Raw genomic sequence first — 15477 nt, 5'->3', positions numbered from 1 at the left:
CTGGCATCTCCTACCAGCCTGGCATAGATCAGGGCCATGCCCTTATTTCAGGCAAAGGACCACATTTGGGTTTTTAATAAATTTAAATAAACATTCCCCAATGTAAGAGGGTCAGGTCAAAAACTAAATTTGATCTATTTTAATTTCAGTCTTAAATTTCATTAAATCCTACACTCTATGGTGAAACTAATACACTTAACATGATTATATTCCATACACTTAATAGATTTGGGCCCTTTTTCCCTGATAGATTTTGTGACCCTTTTGGGTCATATTCAGAATTATAACTCAGTTTATCGGAATTCTTCTCTTCTCCATAATGAACTTGCATGTATGGAACACTGACACACTTACTTATTTATAAAACATGCGTGCTACATTCTTTGTTCTTCATCAATCCCAAAGCACTTTCGGGCTGTGTTTACTTGTTCTTGACAAGACAGGGAACAGACATTCTCCCCTGCCCCCCAAGAATACTTCTAGATATGACATTACATCAATATGTGCTAATGTTCCCCTGGGGCCTACAGGACAGATTTTCAGTATACCACACACATATATACCTCTCCCTAGAGAGAGAAATCTCCATGCAAAGATAGAAGTTCCAATGTTTTAATGCATAGATAAATAATATAGATTAGATTAAATTAAATTAAATTAGATTAAATTGAGGTATGATGCAGTGCCACTGGAAATACTGTGTACAGTTCAAAACGCCATGCCTCAAAAGGAGAAATTCCAAAATTCAAGATCTGAGAAAAAAAGAGCAATCCAGTTAATCAAGGGAGGTAAAACATTTTTGTTATAGCACTTTTGGGCCTTTTGACTTAGGAGAGATGATAGATTTGTTAAAAAATTATGTATGGGTTTTTTTGTCCATTTCTCTTATTATTCCAGTAGCTAGGACTGTTGAATTAAGCTGACCACTGGAACGTTCAGGACAGCTAAAAGCATGTGACGCTGTGTGGTTAATGTGCAGAATTCACTGCCATTAACTATAGTGATGGTCATTAACATGAATTGTTTTCAGAATTTAATAGACAAATTAATGGAGGAAAAAGAGTGGCTATTGTTGGTAAGCTCCCAGTCATCACACTAAGCCACAGTTTGTTTGAAGTTTGATCTGGGGTAAGTATGTGCTGTGAATTCATTTGTAAACAGTGTGGATGCACATAGAACAAATTCAGCCAACTATGGTTTGTTGCTATAAATTGGTTCTTACTTCACTATCAGAGTTAATAGTGACGAATGAATGAATGAAAACTGCATTTATGATCTACTTGTGGGCTTTCCATAGGTATTTAAGATAAAGGTTGAAAGTACAAGAGATTGGAATCTAGCTAGCTAAGAGTATGCCTGTTACATGAGCTAGACTGCGTTGGTCGCACTAAGCTATGCTAATTTAGGGCTGTGTACTTGGTGGTTTAGTGTATTGCAGGAGTCTAGCTCTTGTTTTAGCAAGTCAGAAGAAGCAGCTATCGCATTCAGCCATAGTATGGATTCTTTCTCTAGGCATCATGAGGTTGGCTTCCTCAATTTGTGTTTTGTTTGCCTCTATGTAGGGTTTAGCTTGTTTTATGAACCCAGCCATTATGAACCTGTCCTGTTCTTAAGATTTGCTGGAGAGATCCTTTTGAGGACACAGGTGTCAGCACAGGTGCCATTGTCAGGCCAGGGGGAAGGCCCCACCTTCTTGGTTGTGTGAGTGATGTAGGTTGGTGTTTCTCAGCTGCCTGTATTTTAATTTTTATAGTGTTTGTTATTGTTTTTATTCTATTTTAATTCTGTTCACCACCCACAATAACTCACTGAGATGGGCGGCCATATAAACTGGGTAAATAAATAAATATCACACCAAAATTTCAAACCCATCAGTTCTCCTCTCAGTTTTTAGAATGGAGATTTGGAACAATTTTAAGAATCACAGACAGGCTTGGCCTTTGAATAGCATACCAGAGTCACATCCTGGAAAGCTATGCAGAGTCTTATTGAATTTGTACAGGCTCATTGAATTTGCACAAATATTTTATTAACCTTAAATGAATGACTGTTCTTGAAAAGCAGGATCAGGCCTAGTTAGTATGTGAATGGGAAACTACAAGGAAAATCCAAGCCCATAGGCTGGGCGAGGAAATTGAAAAAACCTCCCAGAAGCAGACAGTGGCAAACACTTCCATATTATTGCCAAAAAACCACATAAATTCAACTCAGCTTAAGGACTCTTTCCTTTTACCCTCTCATGACACTCATAACAAATATGGAAGTAAAATAAAGGCACTCAGAAACTAAGGCACAATTTGGATTACTTTGTCCAAGTGGTACCCACAAAGGCTAAATTGTATCCCTAGAAGTTGTCATCTCATGTTTTTAAAGTTTATTTTTATTTTTAAAACTAAGTCGGAAGATGGTATGTTATAAAGCAGAACACCAGCCTCTAGCACCCTGTGTTTCCAAAAATGCATCTGGGCCCCTTGTAAGCCCCTGAGACATTTGCATACAATAGACATGGAAAGTGAATCCTGTTAGGACTTGATCTACAACGGGGTCCCCAAACTCTTCAGATAGTTCATTGACTCCCAAACATTTATTATTTGAAAAGAATTTAATAAATACTACTTTAATAGTACTACTACTACTAATTATTATAATAATAATAACAATAGTGGATAGTCCTATCGACTTTTGGAGATCGATATTGACCACTTTGGAGAAACCTGATCTAGAAGTATGCTATCTTGCCAGGAAAAATAAAGGACATAGTAATGGAACATCCAGGAGTCCAAAGGGTATGGCAAAGAAGTTGTTCCCCAGTTTGCCTGTGGCCACACCCACCACGACAGCCATTTTGTGACTAGAATAGCCTCTCCTTCATAGCATTTTGTGTCAATGGCTGCAGCATGTTCTCAAAATTCCAAAATTAATCCCTTGCCCAAAAGAATAGGTTTTCTTCCAGGTAAAGTTAATTGGGGAAAAAGAATGCATAGCACTGGACACAGGGGATGCAAGTGGAAAGAAAGTGAGGTGCTGCAAATATTTAAGAATGTAAGTTGAGCCCCATCTGATCTAAGCATCCTGTTTTCCACTGTGAGCATCCAAGGGTCTTGAAGACAACAAGCTGGACAGGAGCATAAGACAAAAGGCATTTTTCTGTGTCCAAACTCTGTGCCTCCACCTTAATATTTGCTCTCTGCTGGTGAGAAGGTATATATTTGAACGATCACACTATGAAAACTTCAAGAAAACACTCTGATTCATGGAGTTCAGGAAGAAAGGCAGTTGTGGAATGTTTCATTCTTAATAAAACCAGAATATTGCACCTAGAAGAGAATAAATCCAAGATAAATTCAGCAAACAATGTAAATAAAATTAAACATTAGGTTGAGGATGGGTAAGGTGTGTCAACTAGGTGGTATCTTTCTGGTCCAACCAGTTTGCTGTACATTGCTTTGAAGGCTGATTGAGCCAGAGAATGTTGTTGAAATAATTAATCACACTTCTAAAAGAGAAACACAGAGGAATAGCCGTGGGCTGCGTTTTAGCAGCTGTCCTTGTAAAGGTGCATTTAGTCTTGTTTAGTCAGAAGCCATCAACGTATGTGCTATTTTATGGAGAAGCAAAAGAAAAGCAAACAGGTCTTTACCTCCAAGAATTTATCAATCTGTATTTCAGTTCTGAAAAAGATGGAGTGAGCAGCAAAAGGGAGCCTCTTCTGACATCAGGTGAAAGTTGCTCTCATCCTTGGCATTCAAGGCAGAATTCTTTGTGAAGGAAATATGAAGGGGAACCACCCGGTCTTTCAAAAAAGCCCATTTTGAATCCAAGCAGACTCTCTCTGCTTTCTGTGATTATCCTTCTGTTTTTTAGTAGAAAGCCCTAAACTAGTGTTTTTCAAACTTGACAACTTTAAGACGTGTGGACTTCAACTCCCAGAATTCCCCAGCCAGCCATGCTGGCTGGGTAATTCTGGGAGTTGAGGTCCACACGTCTTAAAGTTGCCAAGTTTGAAAAAGACTGCCCTAAACAGGGTGGGGGCTAGAGATTGAAATGTCTCTTTTGGTATGTTCAGATCCCTTCCCCATTTCAGACTGTAGGAGGCACCCTAGCTTAGGGTGCCTCTGATGGACAGTGCCTGTTACAGGTAGATACCTAAATCTTTCTTACCTGTGGCACCTCCATGAAATCAGCCTAATTAAACCAAGACTTTCTAGGGGCTTGCAAAGCTTAATTTGGATTTCTGCAATCGAAATAGCAATAACAGACAAAAAACAAAATTCTTCCATAGGTAACATGAATTCCTCTTCGTTTACCATCCTGAACTGAGTTATTTTGGGTCAAAATGATTGAAGTGTCATAAAAGCATTTTAATACATGCATATATACATTATATACATGCATGGATATATGTTCACCCTGGAATGAATTAATTTTCAAGAATATATGTTTAGATCCATTCCTCATGTTTAATTTTTTTTCTCATAACATTTTATGCGCAAGGATGCACTGATGGGTGTGTGTGTGTGTATGTTTTAATAATACTGTGTGTGGGGAGTTGTAGCTAAAACCAAAACTCTTTGTATAGTTTTATGATGTGCAAAAGGATTCCACATACACACCCTGCTCTTTGTGTCAGCTTGCCAGTGTCACTGATACATATTTAGTCACTGGCAAAATCATCTTAAAGACTGCACTGGAAAACAAAGGAGAAATTGTCACCTCACACTGACAAATAATTACTCATTGAACTTGTTATGCCACTAAGATGAATTAACTTCCGAACTGCAAACTAGCAATAAAAAGCTTGAAACCCGCTGGGAAATGCCATGGGAAGTGAACAACTGAAAATGAATCAAAAATCAAGTTACTCCTGGTGATGCAACTGCTGTTCCAGTATTGCAGCTGGATCTGTGCCACTCTGGCTTACTATTGCTAAATTTCTCAGCATATCTTATAACAAATTCATATAGTCAGTCAATCCATAGTGGCTTATCCAAGTGGTCAAGCTATGTTCTCCCAAGTATTAAGCATCAAAGGCTGAATTGTCAGTGCCAGTTTTAGATGGGCCAGTATCTTTCTATTAAAAAAAAAGCAAAAGAACCAAAATGTATTGAAATTTCTGTGCATTGCCTGTGTTATACCTGCTGTGTCCAGTTGTCTTCTTTTGTTCACAATGATAGATATCTACATAGCTGGTTAACCAAACAAACACATTTCATTAAGCTAATACCAGTTTCTTATGAACGGTCTTCGGAGTTCTTATGAACTGCACCTAACAGTACCGTGCAACATCTTTTTCTAGGGCTGAACTGAAATAGGAAGTAATCCTTTTGTTGATTGGAAGAACAGAGACTAAATTGGTTCACAGAATAGATTCTTACCCCAAACATTTTCAAGATTGGGAGATTGTTTCTTGTTTTCATTCTGATTAGTGAAATTTGAATGAGGCAGGAAACATTGTCTTCCTACTGTAATGACTTTGAGATTTTGTTATCATACTGCCAAATCTAGCTGGCTATATGATGTGTGATGTCCAGATTGAGAGAGTTGATGAAAGGTAGAACAGACATTTCAAGAAGAAGAAGAAGGGGAAGGGGAAGGGGTTTTTTCCTGTCCTAGAGAGCTGGGCAAAAGGCATTTTCTGTGTTACCAATAGAAGCGAATATGTGTAGCTCAGGGTTGAACTGTGGAGTCCTTGGGGTTCTCTGAGCTTGGTTGTTTTCTTGCAAACGTTTCATTACTTGTTCGTTCAGTTAGCACTGAAGATGTTACCTAGCCAGGTAACGAAACTTTTGCAAGAAAACGACAAGCTCAGAGAACCCCCAGGACTCCACATATTCTATGTTCCTTAAATTCTAACATGGTGGACTTGAAATTGAAGTTGGGGGAGGAAAGAATGTTTACTTTCTTGATTGCTAGGTCATGACTTGTACTGCTGCTAATACAAGAGGATACTCCCATTTTCAATGTTAACAATACAGATTGTGGGAACAAAATAGAAGTGATTTGCTAGTATCATAAAATAGGGGCCCAATTGAACTGTAGTTTGGGGTAAGGGGGAATCAGTTCAAAGGGATAATCTACCTGATGAAATGTAGAAAAAGTGTTACTGTACATTTATTTTACAGTTTTACTTAGTAAAATAATATTTCCTCAATTTGCTTAGATGCATAATTCTAACGGGCTGGCATCAGGAAACATGGTTTAACTTGCTTAGCCCATTATTATTAGAGGTTGACCCAAACAAGTTCTTGGTGACTTTTTCGGTTGAACAGAGTTATCAAAATGCTTAGGATTTTGTGTTAAGAAAATGACACATACATCTTGCAGCCAAGAACCCAAGGACCTTGTAATTTACTGTGATGTGACCTAGTTACTAGGCAGGTGAAACTGAGCAAATGTTAATTATCATAATGAATTAACAGCTCTATATCTAGCCAGCATGGGGGCTTGATAAATTCCTGGGCACAGGAAGAGGGTATTCCAACATGGAACGCCCTGTGAGATGCTCCATTTGGAACCTAAGGAGGATTCTGCTGGATCAGACCAAAGTATTTGTTTGAGGCAGAGGAGAACAAAATGGCACCCTCCTGTTCCCGCAGAATGGTGGTTGAGTCTTATTTCAGTACGATTGATGGGACAGCACCTTTGTAAGGTCAAAAGGTTATCTTCAACAGTAAAGGCCATCCCTTGAGTTTGCAGACCACTGTCACCATCCAACATTTTCCCAATGATCTCCATTGTCCATCTCCTTTGATCTCCAGTGGTGGCCACATTCCACCTACTTCAGGAACAGGGCCATCTTCAGCTCTAGAGGCTGTATGTAAACATTAGATTCATTTTACATGATCCTGGTCTAATTGCAGATTTGAATTCAGAGCTCTTATAAGTGTCCAGGGGTACACAGATGGTAACAAATGTCTAGATGATGGCCACAGTGGTGCAATGGAAGCATCGCCCATGCGGTGCATGTAAAAAACCTGTGGAACTTTGATCACACCATTATGGCCACCATCTTGACTATTTTGAACAAAGCCTATGGATGCCCATGCCCCTTAGTGTTTTCCTAGTAACAGGTTTTAGGCTGTGCAAGGTTTGGGAACATTTTCTGACCCCGTGTGATGCCCAAGATCCCCCACAAAAAAATTAATTGCTCCCAATCTCATGAGATTATGCCAATCTCATGAGATGGGAGTGCTTCATGAGATTTTATTGATTTTCAATGGTTGCTGCTTTCTTTGTTCTTGAATGTGGGCTGCCAGGTGTGTTTGGGGGAAGAATATCCTTTCTGTTGATGTTGTGCTTTATCCTTGGTGTGGTCTGGTACTCTTTGTTTTTCATTTTCTCCCCTCCTGCTTTTCTCCATCCCTTGTAGTCATTTTTCTCATCTCCTGCTGTTCTCATTCTGCTGTTTGCTTCCTTCTTCTTGCATTCACAGGGCACTACCAAATATCGCTTCAGATCTGCTCAGGAAAGGAATTGATATCCCCTCCAATTGGTCAACTGCATTCCTGGGTGCTTCTTCTCCTGCTGTGATGGTAAAGTTTTGTGCAAATGGAAGTTCCCAATGGGAAATGACCAGCAGAGCATTCTGTTTGCTTTCCAGGCAGATCTGAAGCTGCATCTTGTAAAACCCACATGGTTTTCCAGCAACAAGAAGATCAACTGACGTGAGTTGACAGCAGAGTTGGGGTCTTGAAGTTGCAAACTCATAATTAGCCTCTGAACAGCAGTCAATAGGAATCACTGGATCTGATGAGATTTTTTTGTTTCTGTTTAAATGATTGCATTTATTTGCCCCTCCATTCACATAAATGAGAGAGTGTGCATTTCATGCTGATTTGCATTCTCCTTTATGTTCTTTCTTGGCCAAGCTAATGGTGACTGGTTCCAGCCAATGCAATGGAGAAGAACCCACAGCCTCATTTTCCTCTCAATACAGCCCATCCCAGTGGTGTAAGAGAAGGATGAGTTGAATAGTAGCTAGTCTTAGCCATCCCTCATTTTAGACACATACTGATTATTATTATGGTTGGTTGCAGTCAGCCAGATGTTTAGATTGGATCTGGCATTTTTATCCACCGATCGAGTCCTTCCCAAGGACCTGGGATAGACAGATGTTGTGTGATGGTATTAAAGGTATCGTCACAGGATGGAAGCTGTTCCAAGTAAAGCTGCCTTCTGGAATTGACTGATGGTGATTTTGTCACTGGCGATGGTCTTCAAGTGGTGCTCCAGATGTTCTGGGATTGTGCCCAAGGCACCTATTATTATTGGTACTACCTTTGCTTTCTTTTGCTATAGTCGTTCTACTTCTATTTGCAGGTCTTTGTATTTTGTGATCTTCTCCAATTCTTTCTCTTCTGTTCTGCAGGTATTCCAATGTCTACTATCCAGACTTTTTTGTCTTATCAACTGTTGTTAAATCTGGGGTGTTATGTGGCTGGTGCTTGTCTGTTTGAATTCTAAAGTCCCAGAGCACTTTAGCGTCTTCATTTTCTGTTACTTTGTCTGTTTTGTGGTTCCACCAGTTCTTGTTTGCAGGCAAATGGTATTTCTTGCAGATATTCCAATGCACCATTATTGCTACTTCGTCGTGCTGTTGTTCGTCGTCAGTCTGTGCAATCTTCTTGCAGCAGCTGAGTAGGTGGTCCACTGTTTCTTCAGCTTCTTTGCAGACATTTGCTGTCTATTGCTGACTTTTCAATTCTGGCTTTAAATGTGTTTGTTATTGTTGTTGTTGTTATTATTATTATTATATACACAACAACATGAAATCACAGCTGCCAGTTCTTTAGCTGGTGTTGGCCTTCATTCAAGTTCTTCCCAAGAACCTAGGATAGTGTAACGTATCGCCGTTGTTATTGCTTATTTATTTATTTATTCGTTAGACTTGTATGCCATCCGACTCTCAAAGACTCTGGGCAGCTCATAACAATAACATAGAGAAATTACAATAAAATCAACAAAACTTAAAAACGAAAATGGCAACCGGTAAAGGTTAAGCTTGCTTGACCCTTTACAAACTGACTCTCCTCTGTTTTGCCTTCTATTTATCCAATAGTCAGAATGTACAGGACAGGCTTGGGAACATAGGAAACTCTGTCATTCTGTATTGTATGTCTGTCTAGACTATTTTAGAGAGCCAGTTTGGTGTAGTGATTAAGGTACCAGGCTAGAAACAAGGAGGCTGTGAATTCTAGTCCTCCCTTAGGCACAAAGCCAGCTGGGTGACCTTGGGCAAGTCCCTCTCCCTCAGCCCTAGGAAAGGAGCAATTGCAAGCCGCTTCCAAAAAACCTTGCTAAGGAAACTAAAGGGACTAGTCCAGGCACTCACGCAAAGGCACACACACCAAGACTACTTTAACTGGCAACATTTCTCTTTCCCATCCCTATCTAGAGAGGCCAAGGATTTGAACCTGGGACATTAATCCACAACGCCTGTGCTTTATCACTGAGCTATGGCCCTCTTTATATTTCTAAAATATACGAGTCCCAAGGCATGGGAATGGAATGGATGCTTTAATGCAGAAACACCATCACAGGTCAGATTCCTAAATGGGGGTTCTTAAAGTGGATCCAGGTTTCACTTAAAGTAATGAAACTGCCTCTCCTTCATTGGCAAATCATTTTTTAACCCTGCACGTGGTAGATTTGGGTCTGTGGCATCATTGCTGAGTCTACCTAATCATCCTCTTTTTTTCCTTTTAATTGATATATACTTTAGCCTGTGGGCAGTAAACAATAATCCCAAAGTGGGTCGATTTCAATGCAGATGTCTTCCTTGCATTCCCTCTCCCCTTTTTCTTTTAAACCATTTTGATGACCTTTTAAAAAAATAATAATAAAGCTGAAGTGTGTGTGTGTATTCGAGTACTGATATTCTCCATTTTATTTCGCTTTTTCATTAGCAATACATTTGAGGGTCTTTAGAAATGACTTAGCTTTGTGTGCTTAAACAAAAGCTTACATTCTTGCTCAGGAATAATACAATTATCTTCATCATATCATCATCTTCCTCCTCATCCTCCCTCACAACTTTGAAGAAAGATGTTTGGATTCTTGGAAAGGCCCCCCCCCAAAAAAAAGAGGGGGTAATGCAGGCCTTAGGTTAGCTACACTGACTTAATGGTTTTGTGGTCTGGAGTAGCAGTAGGGTTTCTCTCTCCATACTGCATTTGGAGAGCTTGGGGGTGCTCAGGACCCCTTTGGATCAAACCTCTGTGAAAGATGAGTGTCATGCCCTCTTCCAGCCATCTCTGAGGGGTCTCGCTTCTGACTGGAGGGGCTGCAACTGAGGTGGGAGCATCTTGGAGAGGTGAAGGAGCGAGAGACAGAGCGCGCGCGAGCAGTCCCAGCTTCAGACTGTGGATTCTGTAGGAGCACAGCCAGGAGTGGGTGTGGGGGGGAGGCGGAGTGGTGGTGGAAGAGATCTGATTTCACTCCCCTGTGTTGAGCATACACAGGCGTGGAGGTGCACTGCTTCAGATGAGGGTGAGAGACCAAGGCATAGGGATGACTCTGCCTCCTTTACTTGTACAGACAAGAATGCTTCCTGGTTGCCCTTTGTATAACTCACAGCGGAGGGGATGGGAAATACTTTTATAGCTCTCGAAACACATGCTGTGTAAGAATGTCGGAGGTAAGGAAAGTTTTTTTACAGCTTGTGCATGGATTTGGAGGTGACGCTCTCCCGACACCTCTACAAGCGCTTGCTCTTCAGATTCTCTCTCTTTGCTCCCTTGCCCTCACCGTGCCTGAAATTGCTTGATCGTCCTGAGCTGGCAAGCAAATAAGATTCCAAGCAGATCCTTGCATTGCATGATTTATTGAGTTGTGACCATGTACTGGAGAATAATTTGTCAGGGCAGCAGCTTCGTCATGCCTGCTGGAAAATAATCCCTACTGGTTTCAACCGCACCGATGGCCAAGAAAGTGGGCTTTGGTCTGCAAACATGGCTTAAAAAAGGAGGCATCCTAAAATGATGCCTTGTCTTCCTTTTGCTTCCAGGTTGTAGAAAATCATTTTGATCAAGCCTAATCGGTCCCTTTCTCTGTTGAGGCAGCAACATCTGTAAATCATGACGAGCTGACAATGTTTAATCATACCAGATTCTGGATGATTATTAGTACATATGAAATGCATGATTTGTGTCTTCAACATGTTCTGAGTCAAGTGCTTTAAGCAGTTACATTACGGTGGTTGTGATATTGAGACCAGACAAATGTGATTTTGCAACAATAATCTCAGGATGGGACTACTGATATATGGGGAGGGAGGATTCTGCCCTTTATAATTTCCTCCCACAAAAATAGGATTCCAAATGTTATTGTGTGGTTGGCATAGTTTTAAAAAGTTTTATTTAGCATTCTTCTGATAACAGATCTAAGGTCTAAGTACCTCACCCGTTCACTCACTATATGTGTGCCCATTTATAATGTATATTCATGTGTATGTCTCTGTGCATGTTTTTGTGTGCATTATTTTGATAAGTTAGGGGCTGAAGGTAGCTGATGGATTGAAAAAAAATGTTTTTTAAAAAAGTAAACCTACGGGTAACTTTTTCTGTTTTTGAAATATTAAAAATACATTGCAGAGGGAAAAATGTGAGGTTAGTACAAACGTAAGTTCCATGTGGCATAATTGGGGATGTAAAAATATTCTAATGGTGGGGGAAGATATGAAAACAAAACATATTTAAAACCAGCCAACATTAGGTTCTAAAAACTTTTACAAAGAGAGAGAGAAGACGACAATATAAAGAAAAGAATTAATTATTTCAAAAGGTATGGGGGAAAATAGATTTTAAACAGTCCCGCTATTTCTTTTCTTTTTAATTTTAGTTATGCATTCTGGGGTGCTGTTTTGGTTGAGATTATTTCTGAAAATAGTTTTGAAACCTTTTCTTTTTAATCATGCAATAGCTTGGCTCAGTGAATTTTGGGAGGTGATCGTTTGTTTATCTTCTGGTGAGCTAACGCTGTGCCGTGTTGCAAAACCTTGAGGCGTGTTGCGCTGCCTTTATTTTATTTTTTTAACTTTCCGGGAGCCTGCGAGCAAAGTCAACTTCATTAGTTTCACTGATGGCACATCAGCGCTCGGTTGGTCTTGTCACTTCCTTCCAGCAAGTCCCCGAGCATGACTGGGGCTGCCCTGGTTTGGAGAAGCTTGTAAGGATTTGTCAGCCAGATGTGACAAGATCAAGGAGCAAGTCAAGGAGGAGATATGATATTAATCAGTGCATAGCTTGGAGCCAAACTTTCTCAAATGTAGTGTAGAAACATGTTCTTCTCATCGAGTGCACCTCTTTTGTGGCTACGGATATGCCACTGTGCACTTCCAACAGTTAAAGGGAATGCCAGCTAATCATCTTTAATTCTCAAAGACGAAAATTTCAGGTGGAGTGGGGAAAAGGAGGTTCCCTTGTTGTCTCCCCCAAACTCTTAAAAATACAGATTGCAGCCCCTAAGAAGGGGCACATAGGCTTTTCAGAAAGTCTTGGAGTCTTGGTTCCAGCCAGAGCATGGGGCCAGGAAAAGCCCACTATTTTATTCCACTGTTAGGATCATGACACAGGTTGCAGGAGACACTCTTCCATCCAGGAGATAATCTCCCATCTTCTTCAGCTGGATTTTAGGGATGGTGACAATTTCTGAGAACTCTTCTCCTCTTCTGCTGTTGAAAAGCGATGGTGGTCCACTGAATGCTATTATAAAAAGCACCTCTTGGCATGGGGTGGTCTCTGTGTGCTCTTCGGTGGCATGACATCTTTACCCTGAATCCAGCTTGTTGAGAGACAGGTTACCTTACTTTGCTAAATTCAGTTAGGTGTCTTGCTGATTCATGGCTTGATATAGAATCAATGTTATTATTTTAGGATTAATTGAGCATATGGGTAAAAAGAAAAGGTCTATCGTCTTTTGGATGTTTAAAATTACTATTTATTTTCACATCCTTCCCCCAAACTGCCCCGTGTAAAATTCCACCAGGAATTCTATGCTGCCAATGACCAAAAAAATCTGTTCATAGTGGAGAGACAGAGTGAAAAACAACTAATAACCATGATGATTGAGGAGCTCTTCGGTGTCCAGGAATACTCCACCCCAGGTTGCTAGATAGTGGAGATAAATAAGAGAGGATGGCCAATTCCATTTCCTACCTCCAGAGCCAATTAGTTCGGCTAAAGAAATTTTAGTCTGGCCTAGCATACTCTGTTTACAATGATTATGATGGGATTACTTGCAGATTACTGAGCAGCAAACAACCCAATCCAATCCTTATTTCAATTCCTCATTATTAAGGTTCTAAACCAGCTGTCCCCAACCTATAGCTTCCAGATGCTTTTTTCCTAGCCAGCATGGATGGCAAATCCCGACATCCCCAACCAGCAGAACCATTGGCCGAAATAGTTGCAGGTTGGGAGACAGTGTAGTCCAACACACCTGGAGGCTGCCAGGTAAGGAAAGCTTCTGCAGAGGCTCATCAAAACTCAGATTTTGTTGCAATCACAACTGATTTGATTACATAAACTGGCCAGTGTTGAACCATTTTTCCTTTGATAGCCTATCATTTGACAGATGCATCCCCTAAATGTTTTCTCTCCTGGGTAGACCCATTGATATTAATGGACTACAGCTGAGTTTGTGCCTTCTCAGCAGCCTTTCCAAATCAGGGAGCTCCTTCGAATGTTGTAGGTCTGGAGGTTGGGTGAATTGAAGTTTTTTAAGTTCTGAAGGCGCTGGGTTGGAAGCCTCTAGCATTAAAACATTTGCACCCTGTCACATTAGTAATCGTTTGGGCATCTTCTGTTAACGGTTTTTTCATGGCACTTCAGAGCTGGACCTTGAAAATCCTAAGCACATTTTAGGAATGTCCCCATGTTCAATCCTGAAAACGAGGATATTAAATAGGAATCTCATATATATTCCAAAACATCCAAGAGGGGTTTTTTTTTTGCTTGACTCTGAAAGTTCCTCAGAGCTCACCTTCCCACTGCTTCGGTGAGTTCTGAGAGACAGTCAATTCTAAGACAAAGGAGCACACACTGCAAATCTCACACAGGTAAAACAGCCTGCTATGAGGTACTTGAATAAGAGAGGAAATGCATTTGCTCCATTTTAAAAATAAAAGGATGAAATAGAGAATGCCTTTGTTTCAAACCTGGACAATCTTCAAGTATTGTCATTTACTTGAAATGCAGCCTGTTTCAACCTGATATAGAAGATTGTGACCTATCAGTCTCCTATCCAGGGCTGCTAATATTTGATGGGCAAATTTTCAAGATCCCAGCAGTTTTCCCTTTTTCTGGCTCCTTATCTTTAAACCATCCATGGATTGGATAGCTCTTGAAATAGAGGACTGTTCTTGGTAATTTAGCTAGCCTTCACACCTGGGCCCTCCAGATGTACCCACAATCCTCCAGACAGCTGCTTTAGAGCAACAGCGAGATATTTCCATCTTAAACCTTTTTGTGCAAACATGTTGCCTTTAGCTGTCAGAATTAGGGCAGGATCTGACTAAAGCTGAAAGGTAACTGCGGAGGATTCTAGTGGGCTGCTATTCTCCATTTCTTGAAGCAGTCATGGAGGTCAAAGGCCATGCAAGTGACATGTAAATTGGCATGGCCAGCCTATTGGAAATGAAGATGTCTTTCTTTAGCTCCCTCCCAAACCTGCATCTTGAGAAGAACCCTTTAGGCCCACCAGACAAATCTGTAGTAAATCTTTTGCTTCCAAGCATGGAATTTTTAGCCCTGAACTATGATGGTCACCATTTCACCGTCAGCATATTCCAACGGCTTGTGATTGCCAAGGCCTCCAAGTGATCCCAAATGAAGTTTGTGGATATAGATCAGAGAATAATTTTAGTTCTAGTTTTTTGTCTCCTAAATATCTGTTTTCCACTGTTCATATTATTAGCTCCAAATTAATTCATCTGGCCTCAAACTTTCCTCAGGACCAAAATCTTACTTGGAAATACATAATTATGTATGCCACAGAATATTTAGCAAGCATTTTAAAACTAAAACTATTCTTCTACCTTGAATAACCCTTCAAGTAGGAATGTAAAAATTCTTCCCTCATTCCCAGGGAAATGTTTCTACTGTTTTCAAGGTTTCTAGTCCTTGGTAAGAAACACAGCTGCCTGAAAATTAACAAACCATTAGTTTGTTATTAAAGGAAATTATTAAAAACGGTCTTGCTTATTCCCAGGATGCTATGATCCAGCTAGAATTAGGATGTTCTTTTCCCATTTTCTTCTTTTTTAATATTTTATATTTTGAGAAATTTATGGCTCAACACCTTTTTGTGTACACATTGTCATAAGATTAAACTATAGCAGCTACAGAAAAACTGTTTAGAATTGTGTTTTAGACCCTATTATATTTACTGTTTTTCTTTTTTTATACACGTGCACACACACACACATGTAGAAAGATGTATTACTGCTATTATTAGATATTTTGACTGTAAGTGGCCTAA

General features: G+C 40.1%; 1 long non-coding RNA gene across 1 annotated transcript in view; it reads right to left on the bottom strand.

The window, feature by feature from the left end:
• Positions 1-15477, bottom strand: part of LOC148214791 (uncharacterized) — a 91671-nt gene that overhangs the window by 37934 nt on the left and 38260 nt on the right. The window lies entirely within an intron of this gene.

This window comes from Python bivittatus, unplaced genomic scaffold (genome assembly GCF_059951505.1).
Source record: "Python bivittatus isolate LINGU-HERP-01145 unplaced genomic scaffold, Pbiv_v1 ctg000530_np1212, whole genome shotgun sequence".
Taxonomy (NCBI): Eukaryota; Metazoa; Chordata; class Lepidosauria; order Squamata; family Pythonidae; genus Python; species Python bivittatus.
The sequence above is the reverse complement of the archived record's forward strand: the minus strand, read 5'-3'. Positions and strand labels throughout refer to the sequence as shown.